This window comes from Drosophila arizonae, chromosome X (assembly GCF_054131065.1).
Source record: "Drosophila arizonae isolate 15081-1271.41 chromosome X, UAZ_ARI_1.0, whole genome shotgun sequence".
Lineage (NCBI taxonomy): Eukaryota > Metazoa > Arthropoda > Insecta > Diptera > Drosophilidae > Drosophila > Drosophila arizonae.
This window is the reverse complement of record NC_142927.1, coordinates 19,021,601-19,049,500: the sequence shown is the minus strand read 5'-3', so window position 1 is coordinate 19,049,500 and position 27,900 is coordinate 19,021,601. Positions and strand designations below refer to the sequence as shown.

At 39.7% G+C, this 27,900-nt stretch overlaps 1 protein-coding gene across 1 annotated transcript in view; it reads right to left on the bottom strand.

Moving 5' to 3' along the window:
• LOC108619370 (uncharacterized) overlaps positions 1-27,900 on the bottom strand; it is a 110,095-nt gene that overhangs the window by 25,663 nt on the left and 56,532 nt on the right. The window contains exon 4 of the mRNA XM_018015928.2: positions 25,470-25,505. The gene's annotated coding sequence lies outside the window, so the exon portion shown is untranslated. The remainder of the gene's footprint in view (positions 1-25,469; positions 25,506-27,900) is intronic.

Sequence of the window (27,900 nt, the reverse complement as noted above, 5' to 3'; positions counted from 1 at the left end):
CCCGGCCATAGACAGAGCCCGTTCCAATAATCCAGCATTCCATTACAATATGCATGCAGCGGCAGGAGCAGCAGGAGCAGCCCCTAGATGCTGGGCCCAGTTATCCGTTTCAGCTGCTCAAATGCACGCAAATGTCAGTCAGGCTGCAGACTGTAAATTGCTCGAATGGGACGGATGGATGCTCGACGCCAAAGTTGTTCAGTGTTGTCGGCTGTCGAGTGCTGACTGCGAGTCGGCACTCGACATTGCTCATACGCAGCGTTTGCCTCAAGCCAAATGAAGTTACTTGCGGTTGCTGATAGTTTTTAAACACTTTTTTTTTTTGCTCTCTTCGTCTTCTTCTTATTTCAGTATTGCTATTGCTGTTGCTGTTGTTGGCTGCTGCTGCTGCTGTCAGGCATCGTTTTTGTGTACATATGTGTGCGAGAGAGACTTGATTTATGTCGCTTTATTTCATTTTAATTGAAAAACTTGCAAACTGAGCGACCAAAGCCAAGTGGAATTTACGCCCAGCCAACGCACAAAAGAACAAATATAATTAAAATGGCATTTAAAATGTTTTCGGCTACCGACAGCAGCAGCAGCAGCAACAGCAACAGCAGCAGCAACAGCAGCAACAACAATAGCAAATATGCAAGCACCAAATATATGTAATGGCATAAAAAAGTAAATAAATTACTAAACAAAAGCACAAATGTAAATAAAATGACTTTATTAAAAAGCTGGGTGCACCAACAGCAACAAAGACAGAGAGCAAGTGAGTGAGTGGGAGAGAGAGAGAGAGAGAGAGTGAGCGAGCATGAAAGAAAGGGATAGGCGTTTTTATAAACTTTCAGTGTGCAAATAATAGAGACATTCACCAGTCCCATGGCTAGGACTGTGGCTATAGCCCGAGCAGTAGGTAAAAAGTAAATCTGTCTGGCAATGCAACAGCAGCAACAACAGCAACAACAGCAACAACAGCAACAACAGCAACAGCAGCAGCAGCCAGCCCACTGTAAAGGCCACAACATGCTCCTAGCGCTGCTCGCTCCCGCTTTGTCTCTCTCCCTCTCCCTCTTACACTGTACCTGCCCCTCTCCCACTCCCTCTCTCTGGCCCTCCTCGGCGTCTAGCCGACCTTTTTGTATATGACAAATGCAAATGTCGCAGCTGGATTTGGCAACTTTAGACATAGCCGCGACGACATAAAAAAAAAAAAAAAAACAAAAACAAAAACAAATACCCACACAAATAAAGAAATACATATGTATATATTTTTAAAAATTTATCAAATAAGCCCAGGCAAAATTTGTATGCACCGTGGTACAAAACAGCAGCAGGCAGCAGTCAATTTGCGAGCTGTCGATGTGTGTGACGCAATGGCAAACGTCAGAAATTGAATGCAAAGATTGAAACGAATGCGACGCAGCCAGCATTATGGTTTTTTGCTCTCCATATAAATTTTTTATTTTATTTTTTCATTTTTGGATAACCAGTCGATGGCAGCGTTGCCAGACTGTGGCACTTATGCAGTTTTTACTTTCAATAAATTTGTAAGCATTTTGTAAATGCAATTGAATTGTTGACCAAGCTGGAAATACCCTGTTAAAGAGGATAAACTAAAATATAAAAAAATTTCTTTCATTTCGCTTATAAATAGTCTCAAAGATTGAGAGCTATATATACGTCTATGTATTGAACTAGAATGACACATAGAGTGGCACTTGGTTTGCTATTTCACCGGGGCAAGCATATAATTCACCTGTCACATACACATGCATGCAACCAATATACCCACTCTCTAGGTGTACAGGGTACGCATACAAACAAAAAAGATCGAAAATAAAAATGCCGCCAACAATGTAAATCATGCAACCAGCATAAAATGGCAACAGCAACAAGCCAAACAACCAGCACGAAAAACGCCAACGCAAAACGGTAACAACAGACAGCAGCAGCAGCAGCCGCAGCAACGGCAACAACAACAACAGCAAGAACAGCAAGCAATAGTAAAGCTAACAAAAAAGTGAAAATAAATAACAATAACAAGGTTAGCTCTGTTTTTATGTTGCTTCTGCTGCTGCTGCTGTTGCTGTCGCTGCGATAACGTCGCCAATATGTGATGTTTGCCCAGCGACTGCAGCAGCAGCAGCAACAAGAGCAAGAATATCGTTCGAATGTGCAGCCGCAAATTGAGTGTTTTTATTGCATTAACATAAACAAATTAGAATGCCAACGCGCGCGCGCTCTTGCAGCTGACTCACTAGTTGGACAGCAGCAACAGCAGCAGCAGCAGCAGCAGCAGTAGGAGCAGCAGCAGCAGCAGCAACAGCATGCAAAAGTTGGCCCGACAGCAATAACAGTAATAGCAGCTGACACAAGTTGGCTGTCGAGACGGTGTGTGTAGGTGAGCGTATATCTACCTCTCCCCCTCTCCCGCCCTCTCTCAAGCAAGTTGCGACGTCAGCGTCATTTCGCATATTGCTGCCAACGCCTGCAACGACAATATGTTGTTGCTGTTGCATGTCCTTGCCGGCAACATTGCAAAGAGCACGTTGCCACGTGCGGCAATCAACTGGTCTGCTGGCAAATCATAAGCACATACTATATGTTAACCGTTAGCCTAAAGACTTAACAGTTTGATCTGCGCATGAATATCGCATTGACAGCTGCTGGATTGGGATTGCCGCTGGCTACGGGCTTCCACTGGCTGTGCAAATTGTTTGGCTTTGTGGGCAACTGTCAAGAGCAGCAACAGCAACTGGAGCTGGAGCTGGAGCTGGAGTTGGAGTTGGAGCTGGAGCAGCTGGCAATGGCAACAATGGCAAAAATAACTTGCGGCTTACGGCCGTGCAGCCCGGGTTGGCTCGACTTGCCAGCGAGTGTCAATAAAATGAAATTAAAAACTTTAAATAACAGCCAGCACACGCAGTGGCCAAGACAATTTAATCAAGCAACTGCAAATGAATGCCCCAAGCAACAGAGCTACAGCTCAGCAGAGCAGCAGAGCAGCAGAGAGGCAGGCCCATGACCAAAGATGAGAATTCAAGACCAAGAAGACGCCGTGGCGCCAAAGCATGAGCTCGCATTTGCATGCCAGCTACAGCAACAGCAACAACAACAACAACAACAGCAACAACAGCAGAGAAACAATCAAAAAGTTTTTAAAACAAATTAAAAGTTGACAGCAAGCGTCGGCGGCGCCACCAAAAGGGGGGCAGCTAAACTGCAGCAGCCTCTAGCCATGACTGGCAAATTTACGATGCGGTCAAGTGCAATGCACTCAAGTGGCTAAGCGCCGCATATCGAGACGTCGGAGGTGTCGGACTCAGACTCTGACTCGGAGTTGGCGTACGGCTATGTGAGACGGACTTTATTAGCCGAAAATGTCAAACAGGAACTGAACCGTTTTATGGCTCAAGGTGTCGTTGACTCGACTTCAAGCCGCAGCATCAATAAACAACAACAACAACGACAAAGGCAACTGACAGCTCGGATTACTGTCAAGTTGAGTGCCAGCCAGCGCACAAACAACAAAGCGCAAAAACGTTTCAATTAATTATAAATTGCGCTCAATTAACCAAATGCACTCGCAAGTATTTGACTACATCAGGAAGTTGATGGCTTTGAATAAACAATTCGAATTCATTCAATTCAATGTTCTCATATTCATTTACTGGTTTACATTTCAAAGCGCTTAAAGCACATTAAAGCTTTTGAAAAGATTTCATACATAAAACAGTTGAAATTGTATGGGCTAATTGCATCTGAATCGGGCCCTATACTCTGAGTCTCAGTCTATACTAACTTAACTGTTTCATTGTGGAGCCACAGTTCTTACATTGGAAGCTATAGATATTTGTACGATTTGCCGTATATATATATATATAATATATAGCCTTATATATATCAATAGAGCAGGTTGAAAGTAAAAAGGTTTTTATTTAATTTTAAGTTCACAGCTATAGAACTAAGAAAATATAGATTTTCCTGATTTGCCACGCCCCCAAAGGGCGTGAACTTATTAAGCAATCTTTAGGAATTTTGAATAATGAAACTGTAAAACATATATACAGTGGCTCACAGCTTATTTCAACCAGCACCTCCACAGAAGTTTGTTGGTCTATCAAATCTATACTATTGGTTATATCCCAAAAATTTAAACGCAGATTGTTAGTGTGATGTTTAAACTAATACAAAATGAATTACTTTATTTTTTAAATATTTTTTTATTATTTAATAATTAATAACAGCTCCACTGCTTATTTTGCAGTTGATCAGAGATCCGTTATTTTGCAATGCAACGGTAGATTCTTGTTCTATACCTTATTCACTCTTTTCGCATTGGGATGATATAAATGTGTGCCTAATTTGGAGAGCTCAACTTGCACCACTCACTGTACATATATAGTACAAGCTCTAGTGTCAACAATGTGCACACGGACGGATGGACGGCTGGACGGACGGACAATGCAGCACTTTATGAATGGGTATAAAATGGAAATAGATTTACGATTCAAAATGCAACGCAGGTATTTGCTTTGCGCTGCAAGCCAAATGTAGAACAATTTCTTTATGGTTTTCATAGTAATTGCAAACAAACATATTCGAGCTTCGACTTCGGCAGCTTGAACTAACATTGAAACATACTCTGGCAACTAGTGACTACAACTTTTAAGCTAGCTGCTGGTCGAAAAAAGAAAATATAAAAAACAAAAAAATAATAATAATAAAATAAAACAAAAACAAAAATCAAATTGAATCCGTTTCAAAGGAAAAGTTTCGCTCGGCAGGATCAATGCAACTGCAGCAACGGTTCAATTGAAATTTCAACAGCAAAACGAAACTTAAATCGAATATATGACAAGCGATGCACGAATTTTTCACATTGCCTTTGGCGCAACGCTGGGTACCCACCTGATGCCCGGCTGACCATTATTATTTCGGGGGTCAGCTCAGAGAGAGAGAGAGAGAGAGAGAGAGAGATAGAGGGAGAGATGTACAACGAGGAAATGCGACAAGCGAAGCGGCAACGAGTTGCAAAATTCCACGGTTAAGTCAAGGTTATATGCCACGGTTCAATTACCTCCACTTTTGGGGCTCGTTTTCATGTCCACAACTCTTGACTGTACCATTTGTATTTTCTATCTCTTTCGCTCCACCTCTCTCTCTCCCTCTTGTTGCTGTGGGTTTTACTTTTTTTTATGTTTTTATCTTCCTCTTTTTTTCTCTCTCTGTGTGCGCCCTATGGATAATGGGAGTTTGGAGCTGACTCTTTGGCAAAGGTTAAAGCCAAATTAGAAAACAAAGTCGTATGCTTGAGCGCACAGGCAAGAGTCTTTGGTCTAGAGTTAAGCCCCCTTTTCATTGCTCAAGTATGCAGCAATCATGCTGCTGCTGATGATGATGATGATGATGATGACCATCATGACCACGACGATGATGATGATGATGAGCATGTTGATAAGTTTGCTCGCTCTAGCTGGCCAATGGCCACACTTCAAATGTAATTAGAGTGCAGCCAAATGCATCCGAAAAAGAATGTTGCAAAAAATTGAAGGGCGTCCGCCTCTCAAGTCCTCTGCCAAGAGCTCGTTGTTCTTGTAGTAGTAGTACATCTAGTTGTTGTTGATGTCTGCCCTGAACTTGGCAGAGAACACACACATACATGCACAAAGAACAAACTAATCTAGTCGTTAGACGCTGGCTGCATTTAATGACAGGTTCTTAAAGCCTGATGAATATTCAGTTTTTTTATTTTTTTTATTATTTTTAATTTCTACTTTAAGCACACGTTTATTGTAGCCGAATACTTGAGTTTATCAAATACAATGAATTCACTGGCTGAGTTTATTGCGCAAACTATATTGATGCAAAAAAATGTAAATGGCCAATTAATTATTCCAAAGATTATATGTAGATATAGCACAGCTAACATACTCGATGATATGTGTTAAGCGCAGATTTACTGTGAAACCCAAGACGAGTTTGTAGCCGGTTGAATCGGGTTGCTCGAACAGCTTCAGGCATAAATATCTGTCTGCTTACATGCTTTACATTAAGTTCTGGGATTGAAAAGTCAAACGACATGAAAAATGGTTTTACTGTGGACTTATTAACTGTCGAAATGAGATCAAAATTAAAAAAAAAAAAAAAAATTAAGGAAGCTTACGTCTGTAGTGTCTAACTGAGAGATACCCTGAATCTCGGTTTATCAGCGATTTTAATTATAATAATTATGGTCATTAGCTTGCATAAGTATATTATAAGCAAGCAAACAGCAAGTTAGTTAACAAAAAAATAATAAATAAAATAAAAAAAAAATAATTGCTGACTTCCGATATGAATACTAATCCATATTCCGATTTGAATATTAATCCATAATATTAAAACGGGTAAAGTTGTTGATTTTTGTTTCATAAACTCGATTCGCGCATGCTATTAAGGGAACTACATAAAAATTGCAAGCCTCTAGCTCTTCAAAGTTCTGAGAACGATACGGTCATTCATATGGATAGACAAAATTGACTAATTTCGTCCGCCTAATGCAGAATATACTTTATATAGACTGTCATGATTCTTTACGCCTCTTACATATATTGAATCAAACCCAATTTACTCCAATTTCCCATTTACAGTAAGTTTAGGCTATGAAGAAAATGATAATCTACTTCATATATGTATACTATATATATATTTTATTTTCATATATACTATACTTTGCCCTCTTTACACAAATTTGTATATTTTCTAAGCCTTTAGGACAGAGTACGTCTTGGATTCGCAAAGAGCTCATCATGCATATTAATGGCTTAACTTTGCTTTCGCTACAACAATCACAAGCACCCACACTCACACCTACACACACACGTACACACGCCCTCACACACACACACCCAGGCAACATGCATTCGGAGTTCCTGTTGGTGTCAATTGTATAAGAGACGAGCCGAACAATAAACCCAAATAATGCTAAATATACATACTCGTATACATGTATGTGAATGAAAAGACATGAAAGTCATGCGTATCCATTGACTTTTCTTGCGAAATTCAGATATGGCTTTATGGAGTTGCCATTTTTAGCTGCATTTGTTTTGTCTCTTACTGTGTGTGTGTGTGTGTGTGTATGCTCAAACAATTAATCAAATGAATTTTTGCTCGATTTTCATTTCGGGCTCTCGGTCATTCAACGCGAAGAAAGTCTTTTGGCCATAGCGCAAAAGATCATCGATCAGCCAGCGATCCGGCGATCTTTTGTCTTTGGATGGACCGTGACTGGCTCTGCTAACGGGTTTCCATAAGCACGGCCAAAACGCTTCAAATGGCAAAGTTTTTCGTGACACTAAATCGCCGACGTTTATGCGAAAGCTCTGACCAAAAACTGACAAAAGCCAAAGCGTCTGCAACTTTCGCTCTTCTGTGTGGGACAGGCCAGGCCAAGCCAAGCCAAGCCAAGTCAAGCCAAGCCATTCCAGGCCAGCCAAACTACAACAACAATCGCATAGAGTTTTTTGAGTTCATTCCACTTTGGCATCGCATCAGGTAATAATTTGTTAATTGCTAATCAAAAGCTGAAACGCTCGACTCACTGGATGCCCCGCATTGAGTAGCAATCGAATTTTGATGACTCTGTCGCTGTCTCGTGTTTTATTATTATATCACTTGATTACAGCTTAAGCCTTAGGCTGCTCAAATTATCACCTCTCTTTGTGATTCTCAAATTAGGCCTACAATGCCTGAAGTGCTAAGTATTTATATCCATCTCTCTGTTAACTGCGCGTCTTCTCTTCTTTGTTTGCATCGAATAAAATGTCTTTATATAGAACAGAATAATATTGCTATTATTATTATTTGCATTCCCTACTATCAACCTAAGTTGGTTTTAATTGGGGATATTATGCAGTTCAGTGCCACATCGGAAGTCGTTCGCCTCAGTTGAATGCATTTTAAGTATAAGCTGATAATATTTGCCTAACGATTGCTGCCACAGGCTCAATCGAGTGGCCCTGGCGCTGGGGCTGACATTTATTGCCAAATAATTCATAAGCAGCTTAAGTCCAGAGCTGGCTGCTCCTTAAGCTATGGCATGTCCTCTATGTCAACAGTTATGATAGGACTTTGTGCCATTCAGCGCAGCGCAGCGGAGGGCAGGGTAGGGCAGGGCAAGGTTGGGTTAAAATACCCTCAAGCACGGAGCACAGTCAGGTGAATCTAACGAATCCGTTTGCAAGTTTCGGCTCCAGAGCTTGTCAAGTTTAGCAGCTGCACTTGAAAGTTTTCTGAACTGAACTGAACTGAACTTTCACAAGCCTTACCAACTATGAGTATCAACTAGCAAAGCCAACCAACTCGCAAGGCAACGGCCAACTGGGCACTTGGTATCTTGCAACTGACACCTGAGCCCACCACACCTGCCCCACCCTCGCCGCGTAAGGAGATAGGCATGCCCGGCGAGCAATATTTTCGCATTGTGGCCTCGCCAATGGGTCAGCTTACTATGGTCGACGGACTGCTATTTCGCTGGCTACAAATTGAGACACACATGCTGGCATTCGCATTCGCTGAGGCTGAGGCTGAAGCTGAGGCTGCGCTGGCTACGCATCGTCTCGCAAGTTCAAGTTTAACAAAACACACAGCGCACAGTAAAAGTCGGCAGCCATTGGCATTTGAAAAAAAACACCAAAAAAAAAAAAAATAAAAACAAAAACAAAATCAAATACAAAATAAAAATAAACAATATCAAACTAACTTTGGCAACGTGTCAAGCCGGTTTCTCGCGCGGCACATGGCCGATACGCCGGTCCAGCATATTTGAGTCGCGACGCACGATCCAAACCGGGTCTGATCATATATATCGATATACATATATATATATATATATATACAAAAATCAATTGAAACTGTAACAAGGTGACGGTGAAACTGCAGCTAACATAACTGCAAAGTCGAATAGCAGAGACATCGAGTCGAATGCCCGCTGGACTGTTCTCGCTTGCATCCAGAATAACCTTGCGCTCGATTGGAGCAGTGGAGTTCAGGCGTAGAGGAAGCGGGCAAGACAAATGAATGTATTTATGTATGGGCAAAAGAAGAAATAACAAATCGCACGAGCAAATAAACTAAACTAAAGCAAACATTAATAACAATTTGTATTTATGTTGGCATCGCTCGACAGCGGCTGACCGACAGTTGATGCTGTTTCATATTAATAAATAAATATGCTAACAGTTCATATTATCATCATCATCATTATCATCATCATCAGCAACAGCAGCCGCGGCAGCAGAGGCAGCTTCATCATTGTAATCATCATTGATTATGCTTTGCGTGCTTGGTTTTCATAATCAATCAATTGATTGAAGACGTTAAATGGGGCACTCGCAGATACTACAGTTAGTTAATGCACCAATACACACGCACGCACACACGCAGACGCTCAGTCACTCACACACGCATGGAACGGTAAATGCAACGGCGGAAAAAATAAACAGCAAGAATCAATTTGGCTTGTATTGCGGCCAGGCTAAGTAAGACACGATCTCGCTACAGGAACTTTCAATTAGTTTTCGTGTTTGCTGTTTTTTTTTTTTTTTTCATACCCTGAAACCACTGAAAATGGAAAATCTGGGCATAATGGTTTAGTGAAAATGTGTGCAGCTGGCGGAAGGGGGCGTGGAGAAACTATTAACTTATATATATGCTCGAGATCAGAACGACTGGCTGAGTCGACAAAGACATGTCCGGGTATCCGTCCGTCTGTATATACTTATAGATCAGCAGCAGTACGGATATTTTAATTAATCTTCAATAAAACATTCCATTTGTTTAAGATCGCTAAAAGCCTATCGATTGACCTCAGCGTGACCTTTATACCATAAGAGCTATACATTTTTGTGTGTTAGATATAGAGTTCGATTTTCAGACTGTGAATGTCAAACCTCAATTCCTTAATGACAAAGTCTTTTAAATATTAGAGACATCTTTGGCAAATGCACACAATTAAATATCATTACTAAACTCTAAAAGTTTCGCGATTCCATTAACTAAATCGTGCCCAGAGCATAGTCCAAGCTGCTTATGCTAGCTTGTGTATATATTTGTGTCTGTGGATGTATGTATTTTACTAGGTGTGTACACAAAATAACAGAGAATGATTAGAGTATCAGTCTCTGCAGGGTATCTCCTAGTCGTATTTCGTATTTCTGCTTTTTAGTTAAGTTTTCAAATACATGTTTTATTTTATTTTTAGCTCGGAATATGTTTTATTAACCGTTTCCCTCAATGAGCAGCAAATTTTGTACTCGAAAAAATGCAAAAGTGCGAACTTTGCGGCATCCTGAACCGACGCGAATAATACCCCTTGATTTACGGACTAGCTGAAGTGAAGATATAACAAGCTGTTGTTGTTGCCCATTTGTGTGCTCATCGATAAGACACGAAACGTAATTCAATAAACAGATTAGCGGCTACCAAGCGCTGTTCAACAGATCAGATGACTCAGTCAACTTAGCCGAAACTCGGGAATTTAAATTTACATTTCTGATGGCATGCGTTTCGCTTTTTGATTTGTTTTTGCGCTTGTTTATATGCTCTACGTTTGGGGCTGTATCAGTATTATCAGACGTGTTGAACAGCATCAGCAGATCAATGGATATAAGCTTTATATAGGTTCTGCTATGCTGGCTAAAATTTAATGCAAATTTTGATTTGCTGGATGTAGATATTCTAAAGAAGCAGAAGCAGGCTTCCTAAAGTTTTTCTATACTATTGCAAGCTTAGCTTAACTTGTTGTTGTTGTTGCCCTTGTGATCATCGCTTGTTTAAGATTAGACTACTATACATTTATTTATCAGAGAGCAATGGGTATTATAAGATAGTATTATATGATGATAGATCACAAAAAAGCTCATTTTAAAAACCACACAGTCACAGCAAGTGTATTATATCGTCGATGTGGCCTAAAAAACACGTTCGGTCTTGCCACGGAAAGCGGAGATTCGCCCCCGTTGAAACGATAAATGTGTTAATTTATATCGATTAATTACTAATTTAACCAAAAAATTCACAGCAGCAGTCGCAGCAGCAGCAACAACAACAACAACAACAATAACAAGAATAACAGCAGCAACATCAGCCAGTGTTGCTGGCATCGCAACAGAAGAATATAAATTAAATAAATGTCGTATGGCAATTTCCGTAAATCGTTTAGCGATTACTCATACGCAACGTTAACCAGTGCGAGGCTGTAACGGGAATTACTGCAGCCACAACATTCCCCAAAAGGTCGAGCAACTTTCAAGCCATAAATCAAACAATTCTAAAACTGCAACTTGTTCACTCTGACGCTGACTCCTCCTGCTGCCCCTGCTGCTCCTGCTGCTCCTGCTGCCCCTGCTGCCCCTGCTGCTCTGGCTGCTGCTGTTGTGGGCTCTCATAATTGAGCGCGTCTGACTGCTAATTAGTTTGATGTGCGAACAAAAGTCAACTTTCAATTGAATTGAATTCAACGCACTTCAATTCGCTTCAATTCAATTCAATAAAGTCCAATTGTTGTCGCCGCCTTGCTGCTGCAAGCGCACAGCTATGATTTATATGCTGCCGGATGGGCGAAGACGTTGCATAACTTGCCACTTAAGGCGTGCCAAAGTGTGGGAATCGCATCTCCCAGCCATTTGTGTATGTCCCCACTGCCCTCGTTGGCCAACTAGCCGCACACATGTAATACATTCAGTTGTGATAGCCGGAAACACTTGCACATGCCCGAAATATTCAAATGTTTATGTGGCTCGTTAGGCCAGGGCGCAACAGCTCGGCCAACAAATTGTTGACACAATTTTTCCACAACAACAAATAAACATACAAAAATGTGAAAATAAAATCAAATAAAATAAAACCAGCAACAGCAGCTAACTCCGCGTCGAAAGTGAAGGTGGCGTTGGCGTGGTCAGCCGTGTGTGTAGTCCATATACGAAACGATGTCTATGCCGATATGATAATCGCATATTATGGCATGTTTATGCAAATTCCCAACAGCTTTTCACACACGCACGCACATATAGCCCAGACATTGAAGCTTAAAGAAAGGTCGCCCAGTTAGGACATTGTTATGGTCAGCGGCTTTTTGTTACGTTTTGTAAGTGGGAAAAATGCATTCACTCGAGTCCAATGTGAAAATAAAAACCATTTCAAAATATTATTAGACATTCAAAACGTGAGTCCCACATTCATTGAAATTGAAACAGATGAACTTGAAATTGAAAGTAACTGAATTACAAATAAATATTGAAAGCTCTTTCGAGCTGGTCAAATTGAAACCAATTTAAATTCAAATCTGGACTTTGAATTACAAAAAAAAAAAAAGAAAAAAATCATAATAATAATAATGATAAAATCAAGCTGAATAAATAACGACATGAAATTGATACAGGATGAGAAGACAAAAGAGAATGAGATATAGAGCAAACGAAAGAAAGGGAGAGAGAGCGAGAGAGGTCAACATTGCATTAAGTCCATAATAAATGAATAATTGCTTGAAATACAGTTATTTTGTAACACACATTGATCACATTAATCATTTGAAAAAAAAAAAACACAATTTTTTTTTTAATTAAAAACTTATTAAAATTTAAATTGATTTGAGAAAGAAAAACATAACTTTGGATTTATTTATTGCAGCATTTCTGCAAGTAAATATAACAAATATAAATAAATATACTTGTGCAAATAATAAAGCGAGATAAATTAATATTTACGCAGTTTTTCAGAGCATTTTGAAAGCATTTAATTTAACTTTGCTAAAATATGCTAATGTATTATTATATTAATATCAAGCACAACTTTCGCAAATGCTTTAAACTTTTCTCGCGCCGTATTGGTGCTTAGTCACACTTCCGTTGAAAGTGTTGTATTACGAAATCTCTTCAGATGCCTCAACGTGATTTCGGTTGACAATCGAAAAATTGAAGTCAAGTCATCATTTGTGCTATTCAGATTCAGATAACTCATCCTGTTGCCTTTTGCCGTTTTTATGCAACTAATCAAAGCAATGACTCCACGCTGATGTTGGCGATGTTGTTGTACCTCTGTTGCTGCTGCTGCTGTTGTTGTTGTTTGTTTGTTTGTTTGGTGTTGCGCTCTCAGCACTTTCAACTGCGCTGGCTGCACGGTCGTTCAATTTTAACTTTTGATTGCACTGCATTAAATTGATTTTCGACAGGTTGCGTCCAAAATCTAGCTTGAGTACATCTTCGCTATATACATACGTTACCCAGCACTGTGTCATCATTTGCCATCATCTTTGGTAAATGCTGTAGCTGTTGCTGTTGTTGTTGTTGTTGTTATTGTTGTTGTTATTGTTGTTATTATCGCGCATGATTGGCATTTCTTCAGTTCGATTTTGTATTTGTTGTGTTACTGTTGTTGTTGTTCAACAACAATATTGCTAGCCTGGCGCTCATCAGTTTATTTATTTACTTTACTGTTTACTGAGATTACTTCACTTTGCTACAACAACAGCAGCAACAACAGCAACATTAACAACTGCAAGTGCTCGTCAAAGCAAATGAAAATTGATTTTAGCCATTTTGATTTCATTTCCGATTTGCAGCTACAGCTATGCCAAAGCAGCGCCATAGCCAACACTGAAGTGGAAGCCACAGACGCCGCAGAGATTGCCGCATCCGTAGCCAAAATGTGACACATCATTGTCATGGAGTATTGCTATTGAGGTTGGGAATCGCTTATTGCATAAGTCCACAACAATGCGGAACGCGAGCCAAGAGCAGAAGACAGCCGAATGACTAGCAAATCAGCCACAAATATGGCCAAAATACACACACACACACACACACATACACACACACACACAATAGCCAAATAGAAAAACAACAAATGTTGCTCGGATTTCACTTTCATTTGACTGCGGTTATTTATCGAGCTTAGAAATAATCGTTGACTTCAGCTCTGTCTTTTTGGAGCACTCCAAATATCTCCAGACATTCACTTTTTGCCAGTCTCCAGCTCCATATGTGGCGGTAGCTATTCGTCTATGCCTATCTGCAATCGTTGCCTCAATTGAATCAACTGCAATTTTATCACATTTCAATTCGCTATAAAATTTCAATACAATTATTTAATTCAAAAACAAAAACAATTGTAGTGAAGGTAATTTTTAATCCATTATGAATCTTTGCAATTATTTGTTTTTTATTATTTTATGTGTGATCAAAGACGTATTAAATCTTTGCAGATCTTTTATTTGGTCATTTAAGAACAGCCGTTGTTCGGCTTCGATCCGTGACCATGATTAATATTCCACACAAAAATTTGAGCTATTTCAGGTCAGCTGCATGGCACAGAGCAAGTGGATTATGCTGCTCGTCCATATAATATAAGCACATAATTTAACACTGCGGACCAAAAGCAATTCAGCAAAGTGACAACGACAACGGCAACAGCGAGCGACATTCTTTTCATGACGAGATTCTTTTTTTTTTCTTTTGCCAGTTTGTATTATTTTATATACCCATTACTTATGTGTAATGGGAATAGTTATATAATAATGTTATATAGCAAAATGTTGAATAGCATATAGAAAAATTAATTTTTATGTAAACATATTTTAGATTGAAGGGCCTTTGGATAGAACAATAATTCTATATATTATTTTGTGATAATAGTTTATTACTATATATCGATTTCTATTAGAATTCGGTTGCTATATTTTAATATCGTTTATTTTATATTCTGATAACAGCTTCTCGATAAATATCGATCTTTTCATGGCTTCATTTATCTTTTGATCCATTTTAATAGGGTATATATTAGTACATTCCTGTAGAATATACCACTTTAAACTACTTAATTTACTCTATTTAAGGGTCTTATCAATTGAATATTAAATATATGTATATATACAAATATTTCTTGTTCATATTTTTATATATTATTTATATATATATATATATATATATATATATATATATATCTATATATATATATATATATATATATATATATATATATATATATATATATATATATATATATATATATTAACATATACTATATAGATTCGAGAATAATAAAAAAAATATTAAATTTCTGATTTTTTCTCTCAAAGTAAAATAATATATCACCTTATATATTGTTTCTTTCTTTCTTAGAGCAGATCAATTTGACAACTCTGTTAGCTAAATTGAGCGCGATATTCACGATTGAATGAATGAATTTGAATGCGACAACAAATGAAGAAAAACAGAAATTAAATAATACACTTTTAATACAAGCTAGTCATTTCAACTGCATTCTTAAAGATTCTGAGAAAGGTTTGGAGTTACGTGTGATGAAAAAGTTGAGCGTATTAAATATTCGACAAGTGGCAGCATAATTGTTTCTTCTTTTTCTACAGTTTCGCAGAGTTGCTTTTATTTGATTTTTTTTCCTGCTTTTTTTTATGCTGCCGAGGCGGAAATAGCTCGTTGCCGAGGCGCACTTTGTGTGCGGCCTTTTCAATAGTATTTTTCACACTTGTGAAAATTAAAACTTAACTGAACATTTTGTTGTTGCCGGTTTGCATTGTTGTTGCTGCTGCTTGTCGTTGTTGTTGTTGTTGTTGTTGTTGGCTTTTATTGTTTTAATTTCATGCGTTTTTTCGCGCATTGTTTCAATGACCGTCACGCGCCGCAACCCGCTGCCAAGCCGACCGACCAAACAGTTGAAGTTGAAGTTGTTGCTGTTGCTGCTGATGTTGTTATCATTGTTATTGTTGTTGTTGTTGTTGTTGTTGCTGTTGCTGCTGTTTGTTTGCAAAATGAAGTGGTCATATCTGTGCTGTAAATGCCCCCGACCGTCCGCTCAGCTCAACATGCCTCACAACGGGCTTTAATGATAATTTCCAAATGACATAAAAGTGGCCGAAGTGCTGCTGCTGGCGCTGAGTCCCGAACGGAAGATCGGCCCGGGGAGGGGACCGCAGCCATATAGAGACGCCAGCTCTGGGCATGGCGTTGTAATCAATGAACTGGTCAGGCCAACCGCCCCAAATACCCCCCCACAGATAAATGAATTAAATGAATGGCATTGCCGGCATCTGTGAATGTGCAATTGCTCTCTGTCTATGTGTGTGACTGTTTGTGTGTGTGTGTTTGTGCATTTTAATGCCTTAATGAAAAATGCATTTTTAATTATTTTTTGTTCATTTACGGGCAATTTTTTGCCATCATTGAGGCGCCGGACAGGCTTGATATGCGTTGGCTTATGCGGCGTATACGTTATTTATTGCGCTTAATTTTTTACTCGCTCGCTTGACGCTCGACGGTAGACAAGTTTAAGTTGACATGCCCAGTGTACAGCCTATTGCGGATACTCCCAATTGTCTCACCGCCACCCCGCACCCTTTACCCCTCTCCACGGCTGCTGCTGCTGCTGCTGCTATTGGCCCCGTTATTTAGTTTTTGGCTTGGGTTTCATATACACTAGCTGCACTCTGTCTCTGGCTGTTTGTGTTACCAACGCGCCACCCAGCGCCAATAGCAACAGCAACAGCAGCAGCAACAGCAACGGCCATGCGGCCAGGTATCGTATTTCATCATTTGTTAAAGTCGAGCCATTGATTTGTGCACAGGTAACCGGCACTAACGGGCAACGTGTCGCTTCTCATTCATTAGTATAGCATGTCATTCATTAGAGGTATACGCCAGCCAGGCAAGGCACCCAGCCACGCCCCGCCATTTAAGTGGGCAGACGGACACCCGTTACGCAACTTCTCACCCTTTTGCACGGAGACGTCTCGCACGCCGTCGTCGTCGTCGTCGTCGTCATCGTCGGCAGCGCTCACATAAACTCATCAAATTTCAAGCCAATTTGTTTACTCGCTTTAGCCAGGCCAGCATGATACCGGCGCCGGTGAAAGGCCAGCGAGAAGCTATTGAAGCCAAATACCAAAAACTACAATGCTCAAGCCAAAAGTCCACAAATCAATCGAATCTGCCATTTGCCAATTGCCAATTCAATATTCTGGCATTTGCAATATATTCATATTTCATATGAGTTATTTGTGAAAGGCAACATGAGACATGAACTGCAGAGGCAAATAATTAACTTTTTTTTTTGTTTTTTTTATTGTTTTTATTTTTTGGCTACTCTTGTCGCCCTTTAACATATTTATTTTCAGTTTTGCACAGTCTCCACTTTCATTTCCATTTGCATGCTCGACTTTCCCAACAATTTTCATTGCAAGTTGTTGATGCGACAAAGCTCAAATTTCAATATAATTGCAATTTGCAGAGTCTGTCAAATAGACACGAGAGATGAGTGAGTGAGTGAGAGAATGAGAGTGAGTGAGTGAGTGTATCATGGCAATTCGGTGTGCAGCAGCAGCGATGTCAACTGGTTGGTTCATTGCGCTGTGCCGGTTTTTCATTGGGTACCTACATGCTTAAAAAGCGAAAAAGTAAAGCACTGAAAACGCGAAGAAGAAGATGAAGAAGTGAAAAAAGAAAAGAAATGAAAATGAAAGTTTCAATTACAAATTGGACGGGTTAGTACAGTGCTTGCTTGTGTCTGGTTGCCGCTCTGTGCTCTGCGCTCTGCGCTCTGGCACTAAACAGGCGAAAAACAACAAACACTGACAGAAAATGCAGAAGGCGTGTGTTTTTCTTCGTCTTCTATTTTGTTGTTGCTGGCTGTTTTTATATTTTGCTTGGCCGCAGCAAGAGAAAAAAGCGTAAAAGTGAAGCCATTTAATTACTGGTTTTTCCGCTTCAGCGTGCACTCCAAGATATTGCCAAGGTGAATGACGAACAAACCACAGCTGACCACGCCCCACATCGCCCTACCTCGCCCCACCTCGCCACACCTCGCCTCTCTACGCAGCCGTAGCGTCTCTTTGTCTTTCACCCTCTTAAGCTGATTGAAAGAGTCCAATGGCACTGATTGAAAGCCCCATTCAAGCGAAACTCTCAACACAGATTCGGTTTGAGCGCACACCGCTGCCGTCTGTTTGCGACATTTCAGCTGATTGATAAGCAAAATGGATTAAAAGCGTTTCATAAAAACATAACTGAGAGCTGGAAATCTGATTGAGACCGACAGTCCCAAGAGCGTCAATGAATTGCAGCTCTAAACAGATAAGCCACGTGCACTATTTGTTGATTACATTTCAATTAATCGAAAGCAATAAGCATAGACGGCGAATAATGAGCATTGAAAGCTATAAAGTTACACTTTGTTATATAGTTGTCATTGTCAAGTCGAAGGTTGGCGGAAACTTTAGTCAAGCTGAGGTGGGAAAATCATATTCATAAAACTCTGAAATGAAATTGTTTACGTGAAAACTTAAGGCAGCGAAAAGTTTAAGTAATAAAAGTGAAAGATAGTTTCCATATTGAAATTGAAATTGAATAAAGGCATGCAATTCTCATTGAAATCAATTAAGATTTTATAGAAATATATTCTCTGTGAAATGTCCAAGTCTAAAGTTAAAGTCGAAGCAAACAAAGTTTATGAAAGTTTCTCATATTGAAATTGATATTGAAATTGAAATTTAATGAAACATTTAATTCTCTTGGAATTGACATAGAAATCAATTAAAATTTAGATGTGGGAAACTTTTGTCATACAAGGAGTTTTAATGACATGAGATAATTTGACTCCAGACAAAGCTGAGTCATTGTAATGAACGTCATTGACCGCTGTGGAAACTTAATTTCAATATGGATTGAAGTTGAGTTATTTTCTCTCAATTATTGAAACATACAATATATATTCATATACTATGATGGCTATAAAATAAACTTAAAAAAACATGTGTAATTGATGAAAGTTAAAAGTTATGTATTAAACTAAAATTCGAAGCTAATGAAAGTATTAGGGAGCTTCCATATTAAAATTGAATCAAATTCTCTTGCAATTTAGATATTTAGAAATAAGCAAATTTGTATTATAGGTTGCATTCTAAGCAAAAGTGTTTAAAATTCCCACCTCGAAAGTTAACAATTAAAATATTCCGCCACTAGCTGCAGCTAAATTGGCTGAGGTGAAATCAAAGTGAATCAAAGGTTTATTGAAATTCATGGCCTGCAATTGTGCTGTGGCTCTGCTGTGCTGTGTGTATGTGTGTGTGTGTGTGTGTGTGTGTGTTTTGAACTTTTTGCAGCACATCTGAAGTTGTGAAGTTGACTGATGGGTAACAAGTTGCAAATAATTCAGTTCTCAGCGTCAAGCTTGAAATGTCGGCGAGCATCAAGGGAAAAGCTGCTTTCAATGGAGCCTCTGTTCGCTTTTTGTGGACATTGTCAGCAATTGAACGCTTAGACGTGGCCATAAACAAGCCAAAAGAGATTCTCAAGGCCATCACAGGCCGCATCACAGCCAGCCAAAAATGGGCAACAGCTAACAACGCTAAGCAGCTTATGGAGGTTCTTCTTGCCACATGATGTTGACATTTTACCCACACACACATACATATAAGCGTGAATGCAGGCATAGATAGTATGGACTGTGTGTTGTGTGTGGGGAGACCCCAATAAAAACATCTGAAATGCTCAACGAGACCTTCCCCCCCTTGAAAACACGTCGCATGACTTGCATGCCAAGATCCAAGATCTTAGATCTAAAATCTGAGAACTCAACAGTGAGCTGGCACAAAATGTTTTCTTGAAAGAAAAAAAAACAAAAAAAAAACATTTATATACAATAAAAATTTTACAACAAAAATTATTGTACATTGTATGGCTGTTTGGGTATTTATCATCGTCTATGGGGAATTCAAAAACATTAAACTTAAATTTTGTTTTTTTTTTTTTAAATTTTTTTTTGTTTTGGCCATGTCATGCTTCTAAAGAGGAATAGTCTCGCGCATGATAAGAAGAGTGCCAGTGGCAGAGCCATTATGACACATTCCACACTCCACAGCCCACAGCCCACAGCCCAGTCCCGATGAGCCAACAAATTTGAGCTGCATTTGTGCTAAAGCATTATCAATATTTGAACTAAATGAAACACTAAAGTGAATTATTAGTTGTGCAAATAGTTGCACAGTTTGGTTTGGTTTACTGCGAAATCTTTCGTCGTGTACCGTTTTGCAGGGAAATCTGATAAGTTGGACGACAGCAGCACGACGTCTTAGTCCGTTTCGTCCCGTCGCTGGCAGCTTGTGACAATATTTGCACTGGCACAGAGATAGGCAAACTTCAGCTGGCTGAAGCGTACGAGCGTACTACGACGCCGATTAGATAAGGCTTACACTCTTGCAGCGGCTACTCTACGTTTTATTGCGCCATGTGTAACAGAAAGACATGAATTGCCGGATCTCTATTTGCAGACGAGCGGACGAGGACGCTGAGTGTGTTTTGGAACTAGAAATATGCTGCGGATTCTATATAATATATATCTATTTCTACAGAGGTTTTATATTATTGTATTATTATTATACTTTACCAAAATACCTGATAATAATTTTGTAAAATCTAAATTAAATTTAAATTTAAAATAAATTAAAAAGTTCATCAAAAGGAAATCGGATAGGCATAATCGAGCCCCACTCAAGAAAAAACCTCCTGAAAAAATCATTATGAGGATTTCTCCGTATAGTTAACTATCGATACCTAATACCTATCGATACTTAACTACAGTGAAATCGAGACGCAACTAGAGTTTAATTAGCAGCAAACGAAAGCAGCAAATAACTGTTTATTTAGACCCGCAGAAAACGATTTTATAAAATCCAACGAAATTTAAATGAAATGAACTCAACCGAAACTCTATCGAATGATTTGACCAACTTTTTTGCAGATCTCTGGCTCTATGGAGTCCCAAGCTGCAAGTAATCCCATTTTCAATTGGTCCAGATTGTTAAATACCGGTTTTGGTAAACTTTCCTCGCCAAAATTTCCCACAGATTTTCTATTACGTTTATATCCGGGCTCTGGGCAGGCGTTTGGATCAATTTGGGACAATTATGGATTAGCCAGAGCCTAGCTAGCATTGAAGTGTGCTTGGGGTCGTTGTCTTGATAGAAAGCAAAGTCTTCAAGTATCCCCAATTTCTTTCTCCGCACTCTGCTTAACATTTTTTTTCAAAATATCAAGGTAGCCAAATTTATCGAGTATGCCATCGATAAAGTGCAAATGGCCAACTCCCGCACTCGACATACAGCCCCAAACCATGACTGAACCTCCTCCATGCTTAACAGTGCCTATTGTGTTCTTGGGCTCAAACTCAGTATTTGGTTTACGCCACACATACACCTTACCATCGGACCCATGCAAATTAAATTTACTTTCATCAGTAAACAACACCTTTAAATAAGATAATTAGCAAAAAAAGAAAGGTATTTAATATGATATACAACCAACTAACATGATTCCAAAAGTCATCCGTTTTTAGCAAGTACTCTTTCGCGAATTTTTACCCTAAACGCTTTGTTCTTAGGGCTAATATAAGGCTTTTTTTTGGGCAACTCGGCCATGCAAATCATACCGATGCAAAGTATTGCGCACTGTGTTATCACACACACATCCTTTCCAAAGTTTGTTTTTAATGACATCCTTAGTTCCTTTGCGGTTTTAAAGGGATCAACCTTAATTTCCCTTATAATCGACCGCTCCTCCCTTGAGTTTTAATCGCTTTCTTTTTTTTCCCTCCTGGCTTTTGTTAATCAATCTTCCATCTTCCCGAAACCTTTTTATGATATCATGGACGGTAGATTTGCTTCTTTCTTCTTCCGACCAGCTCTCTGCTATTTCTCTAACAGTTTTGCCATCAAAATGATAAAATTGAATTGAAAATCAATCTGAAGATTTGATTGCATATATGTTAAAGGTCTCAATTATGGCAATTTAGTTTAAGCAATAGGCAGACTAGATCTGGAACCTCATTCTCTTTGCTTTGCATGGTTGCGCAGTGCATTCGCGGTTGCATGAGCAAATGACAAAGTGCAATGATTATTTAGCTAATTGCTTGGGCAAAACATATCTACATTTAGTGTCAAATATCCAAATATGTATATGTATATAATCTACTAAGATATAATGTAATATATATCAACTATACATAGATTTATGCACACATATTCCACAGCTGATGAGCTCAATTCGTGTCCCTTGCTGCAATTGCATAACCCTGACCACAAAAATCATAAAAGTCATTGGCAACAGCAATGGCAACAAAACAGCCAACAAACAACAAACAAACAAACAGACAGACAGACAGACAAATAAATAAACAAAATAGCTGCCGAGTGTTGTTGGCTCGTTGCTGCTTGGGATGTGCGAAAGTGTTTATGTCATGATTTAAAATGCGTGGCAAGTGGTTAACCAGCCGACGGCGGAGGGATGGGATGGGGTGGGTGGAAGGGATCGAGGTTGGGATTGGGGCACACACACACACACACACACACACACACACACACACACACACACACACAGACTGAGGCGCTTAGTCGCTGTGTGTGCCAAATGAGTTATGGAAAAAATCATTGGAATTTGTTGAGCTGTGTAAATAAATACAACAGCTTATTGCATATTAAAGGCGACGTACAATATTTATGACCCTGGTGTCGGTTGTGCAAATATGGCAAAAAAAAAAAAAAAAAAAAAAATCGCTAAAACAAATCAACAACAATAAAAAGTAAAATAAAACAAGTAAGAAAGCTCTAGTCGAGACTGCTCGACTACGAGATCCCCTGAACCCTTGGAGCAATAGATATTTCAATAATTTTTCGCGTCTTTCAGCTTACACAAGAAACACGCACACACACACACACAGGCACGTACGCACACACAGGCATACATACACACACATACATACACACACACACATACACACACACACACACGCATACATACACAAACAAATACACACACACATACACATACACACACATACACAAACACATACACACACATACACAAACACATACACACACAAGCACCCACGCATAAACACGCATGGGCTGCAGTGTGCGCTTACTATGAGAACTTAATTGTTTAATAACTTTTTTTATGGACGTACGATCTTCATGAAACTTTCAGATTATGATTATAACATGGATATGCATGTAATTGCCAAAGCACAAGTCTCTAGTATTTGAAATACGCTTTTTACAAAAGTGAGGGTGAGGGGGTGAATTTAAGGGTGGGGGGTAAATTTTAATAAAAACCGAAATTGTATAAATTGCATATAAGCATACATTAAAAATTTGGAGACTCTAGCAATAAAGGTGTAGAAGATATAATTTTATAACTGGTTTTCGATAAGGTTTTTTATCGATAAAAAAAGATCGGGATAAGTTATCGATTTTTAATGATAAACTTGATATGCGCGCTGTAATTACGGACATTTTAAAAAAAATTTGAAGTCTCTAGCTCTTATATCTTCTGAAATCGACGCGTTCATACATACGGACAGACGGACAGACGGACAGACGGACAGACGGACAGACGGACAGACAGACGGACAGGGCCAAATCAACTCAGCTCGTCACCCTGATCAAGAATATATATACTTTGTGGGGTCTGCCACGCCTCCTTCTCCCTGTTACATACATTTCAACAAAACCATTATACCCTGATTTCCCATTGAAAATGGGTTCAGGGTATAAACAGTATAGACGAGCGCCAAATTGAGCACGTGTTGTTGGCAATTGGCGATTAGCCAAGGAGCTGGAGGCGGAGGCGCAGCATAATCAAGGACAAGCTCCTTTAATAGTTTCCATAGCGAGTCCTCTACCCAAAAGCGATGAGTCAATAAAATTAAGTGATTCATTACTGAAGTTAAGATGATGTTATGATTAATCAATAAGATAGAAGCTTAAGCTCAACTTTAAAATCAATCAGGCTTACAGTGAAAATCGCGTGCAAACTTTGTAGTAAGACACTTTAGCCTAAAAGGCAGCTTGAAGCTTGTTGTTGCTTTGCTAAAAAAAAAAAGCAACTTTTAAGTGAATCATAATTTCAGTTATTCTATCTAGTCAATCAAGTTCAAACTTTCTTAAACAAATAAGAACTTTGCAAGTTTTTAAGTAGAATAAACTGAAGCAAGGCTTTGCCAAAAAACATTTAAGCAAACTTCGATTTACGTAGTTAAAAACAGCTTGTCAAACATTTAATTCCATTTACTTGAGTGTGGCTTGAAGGAAAGCATAAATTAAAGGTCTTGGGCAACGCTTGATATAAACCTGATGCAGTTATCTATAGCTAACATTAAAATTGTGTTTATTCCCGCTGATCAGATGGCCGCCCCGAGGGGGCAGCTCGCAACTCTAAACAGGTTTTCAGTCAAAGTAGGTGAAATAGCAGAGGCAGGAGCTTGTCAGCTATCCGGTTGCATATAATTACGTTGTTTGCCCACGCAAGTGGGTCGGATTAATGTGGGGCTGCTGCTGCTGCTGCTGCTGCTGTTGCTGCTGCTGTTGCTCTAATGGAGCATCCTTCTAACCGTAATCGGGTCTGCTTAACTCATTTAACTGCCGGCAGATGGCGTAATGCGATAAGAGTCGCATTCGATGCAACCGCTAAATGCGTTCCCTCTTGCTACAAACTGATTCATCACATAAGCACGAAAGTCGTGCGCCTCCTAGATAATTCTAATAAAAGCTCAACGAAATGCCATAGCAGAGGAGGCGACAGGGCAGGGCAGGGCAGGGCTGGGCAGGCAGCATTGGGGTCTGACGGATTTTATGCGTGGTCAAAGTCAAATGGGAGGAAAATAAATACAAAATGTTGCATTTAAATTTGCACACACAGACACACACGCACACACACGCACACATGATGCTGCTGATGATGAGCATGTAGACGATGATGACATTGCCTGTGGCAAACATTTTTTAGCACCATCAACTAGCCGGTGGCCCGACCAGGGCCAGGGCTAGCTCGCGACCACATATCAACCCCAAAACCCTTTCATTTGCGCCTTTCTGCTCATCGAGCGTATTATGACCGCCCGATGCGATTGCATTTTCCGGCTGCTGCCGCTGCTGTTGCTGAGTTGATGATGTTGTTGATGATCATGATGCCGCTGCCGGTGCTGCTGCTGCTGCTGATGATGATGATGATGATGATGAGGTTGCAGTCAGCATGAGATTTTTGCATATACTCGCCGCACAACGCACATCTATTTGCATTCACAGCCGTTTATATTGCACTCCCCGATGCCCGACTGCTGCCCTCGCACCCCCCTCCCCATCATTTGGGCAGTGCGGCGCGCCGGGACGTTCGCTCAGTCATTCATTTTGGTTTATAGGTAAGGCTGCCTGATGCTGAGCTGTTCCGCAAAGCAATTTAGTTGGCGCCGCATTACGGGGCGTTGGGCGTGACCAGCGCCGGCGCTAAGGTCGAGGTTGGGGGCGCATTGAGTGTGTTTTATGCTATTTTCTATGTAATAGCCAACGGAACGAGAAATCGAGGGTTGCGTTACACAAGCTTCGCCCCAGCATCTGATTGCGAGTTTAAAATGCATTTTACAGACAATTTTGCACTTACCGTTTACGAGTTAGTTGAGGTCATTGATGGCGCTGACTGTAACAAAAGAACCAAAAGGAAATTCATAAATGACAATGTATGGCTGTATGCGTGTGTGTGTGTGCGGAAATAAATGGTATCATTTGATATTTTGTATGCATATAGTAAGTAGTGCGCTTGCTAAAACCGGGAATGCATTAACAAATATAGATCAAAATTAACATGATCAATTATATAGGTTACTAGATGGTTATAGAGGATCGTATAAATTATAGTAATGATAATCTATGTCTTTTTGGATATATTATCCATATAAGAAAGACGAACGAAAAGATCTTTCAACTCAATTAAGAACTAGGCGAAGACTATAGCAGCTCACAGATCTTCCAAGCGAACTAGAGAAAGGCTCGGAGGTCAATCCTCTCTATAGCTACTGTAGTGGATCTTTACTTAAGATATGTGACAGTTACATCCTAGCCCCAGCTCTTCTCCTTTCTTCCTTTCAACTCTATTTATATATATTCTCATTGTTCCTCATGTTTCTATGCCTTCCCTTCTATTCAGATTGAGTTTTCAAAGAGATAATCAGAAATATTGTACAGTAGAGTCCCGATGATTCGAAATGGCAAGGGGATCAGTTTTATTTTTCAACTTACACAGAAATTCAAACTATCGAGAATTATTGAGAGGGAATTTCTTTCCTTTCATATATCGATTATCGATTTAGCGGGGTGTAAATTATCGAGACTCGACTGTATAAATTCGCATCCCAATAATCAAATAATTCTTCAGCCTCATCTCAACAAACAAATAACTCTAAATATCTGTCCAATATCCAATACTCCATTAAAAGCTAACTCGATAATTATTTGCAAATGAAGTTAAATTTTGATTCATAGAGAGTATAAGCATATCTATATATATAATATATTATTTAATAAAAATAATTGCTCATACTAATAAAAGCTATTCTCATTATTTCGATTAATAGAGAGCGAATATTTAATCATTAAAAGCACATTATTTTATTTGTTGTACGGTCAAAGCGTTCAACCAGGCGCAGCCGCAATAATTCTAAAATTCCGGGCGCTCTATCATTTTGGCATCTAATCTGATTACCTTGGCACCCAACTATCACACACTTTAAATGCCAATTTGCGGCGTGTGTGTGTGTGCTTGTGTGTGTGTTGAAATTTCGCAAACACATCACGTGTCGCATTGACAGATGTTTCATGCTGCTGCGGCTGCCCCCGCGTCGCGCACAGGTGCTACGCCAAGCCGCAAAAAAAAAAAGAAATGATACGCTTTGCAAAACGACAAAACCAACAAAAAAAGATAAGAAGAAGAATAAAAGTGGCAACAGAAATAGGTAAACGAGACGGCGAACTGATGAGGTGAGGTCAGGCACTGAGACATTTTTTTTTTTTTGTTTGTTCAAACTTATATTATTTTACATTTTTGGCTCATGCCCCAGAAACGTAGCCGCACCAGAATTACAGACAGCGCGTCCGCATCTCGTCCAGGTCCGTGGCTCTGGCTGTGTTCCGTTCGTGCGACCGTAAAAGTAAGAGAGAAGCGAGTACGTGCGGTCATCTGTCATGATTCTCGACTAAGCGCTGGCTCTTGGGCACCGCTCTCTGGTGTTGGCCTACAAAGCATGCTGGGAGCGGCAGCAGGCGGGAGAGAGAGGGAGGGAGAGACTTGTCCGCCGGTTGTGTCTTGGTTCCATTGTCTCAATGTGCGTGCGCTTTGCTTAAATGTCAATTATTTCACGCTTATTACATTCTCGAATGATGATGACCATAATGAAGATGATGCCGATGACGGCCAACTTCATTAGCGAGAAAGTCGAATAATAAAACGACAAAAAAAACACAAAAAAATAAAATAAAAAATAAAAATAAATATAATAGTAAAAACAAGCGAAAAGTGAAAAAGAACCTGAAGAAGAAATGGAAGAAGGGCAACATGTGTGCCATGTTCTAGTGCCTGGTATATAAAAAATAAAAGTAATCTCTATCTCTCTTTCTCTCTCTCTCTCGCTTTTGTTTTTTGATGCGATCTTTACGAGCGCGCGACAAACATTTCTCAGTGACTGGCCAGCCGAGAGATGGATGAGATGCGACATTTTTGTGGGTCACCTCAGGTGATGCCACATTCTCTCTGGGCCACTCGCTGGTTGGGCCCCTCGCCCACTTTTGCTGCCCCCTTTCGATCAATCTCAGCATTTCAATCAGTCTTCTCTCTCCTCTTCTCTCTTTCTACTGCTTTCCCTCTTGCTCTTTGCTGATGTTTAGCTTGTCAACAATTAGGCTTAGAGTCTTGAGCATACCAGTAAATAGAATTTGATGTGTTTTCTTATAACTTAAGGCCTTTATGATGAGCCCACACACACGCACACACACACACACAGCTTGCTCTCAATTTGGGCTTTAACTTTAACCAATTTCCA